At 48.1% G+C, this 1,107-nt stretch overlaps 1 non-coding gene across 1 annotated transcript; it reads right to left on the reverse strand.

Annotated features, from left to right (window-relative positions):
- Positions 1-384: 384 nt before the first annotated feature.
- On the reverse strand, positions 385-459 carry Trnat-ugu (transfer RNA threonine (anticodon UGU)). The gene has a single exon. It is a non-coding gene; the product is annotated as a tRNA-Thr (tRNA).
- Positions 460-1,107: the final 648 nt, after the last annotated feature.

The raw sequence follows: 1,107 nt of genomic DNA on the forward strand, positions 1-1,107 counted from the left end.
AGCTTCCCAACTCGTAATTTGCAAGCTCCAAGTTATCCTGTGTTTAACTAAGAAGAGTGTTGAAACTTATTGTGGCATGGGTAGCTGCCGGAGATGTTTCTGAACTTGGTTCCACAGTGGCTATTTATGGAGGCTGATGTTCCTCATTTGGTTTCTCATCGTTTGAGGAGTGTGGTTTGCAAGCAAGTTTTAACTTGTTCTAGGACATATTGACCGCTTGGGGACTGGTTGCCGTTGTGTTCGCGCCCGGCAGCCGTAGAGTTAATGGTTTAATCATTTGTCACGGCAGGATTTGGTATGTTTATTTAATGAAATGATATTTAATAGACACCCTAGCTGCAAGCAGGCGTTGATATACTTCATTGGGGACATGTTGAAAATGTGTGCCCCGACCGGGACTCGAACCCGGGATCTCCTGCTTACATGGCAGACGCTCTATCCATCTGAGCCACCGCGGGCACAGAGGATAGTGCGTCTGCAGGGACTTATCCCTTGCACGCCCCCCGTGAGATCCACATTCCCAACATGTCCACAACACTACATTCGTAGTGCGCCTAATAGATGTTTGCCCATCATACTCATTATTCGTGGCAGATTAATCTACCAAGTCCCGTACGAGTTCGGGCATAGCGTGTGCATTCGCACAAGAAGGTCAAAGGCCGGGAACCCATATTTTTAACTGTATATGACGGTAGTATCTGTTCCCGAAAGAACAGTTACCGTCAATGACCATGCAGCTTTGCTAGAAATGAAATGATATTTAAATAGACACCCTAGCTGCAAGCAGGCGTTGATATACTTCATTGGGGACATGTTGGGAATGTGGATCTCACGGGGGGCGTGCAAGGGATAAGTCCCTGCGGACGCATTATCCTCTGTGCCCGCGGTGGCTCAGATGGATAGAGCGTCTGCCATGTAAGCAGGAGATCCGCGGTTCGAGTCCCGGTCGGGGCACACATTTTCAACATGTCCCCAATGAAGTATATCAACGCCTGCTTGCAACTAGGGTGTCTATTTAAATATCATTTCATTTCTAGCAAAGCTGCATGGTCATTGACGGTAACTGTTCTTGTTGTGGCGTAGCAAGACAGCCACGCCACTCGGAGG

The sequence above is a fragment of the Schistocerca cancellata genome, chromosome 7 (assembly GCF_023864275.1).
Source record: "Schistocerca cancellata isolate TAMUIC-IGC-003103 chromosome 7, iqSchCanc2.1, whole genome shotgun sequence".
Lineage (NCBI taxonomy): Eukaryota > Metazoa > Arthropoda > Insecta > Orthoptera > Acrididae > Schistocerca > Schistocerca cancellata.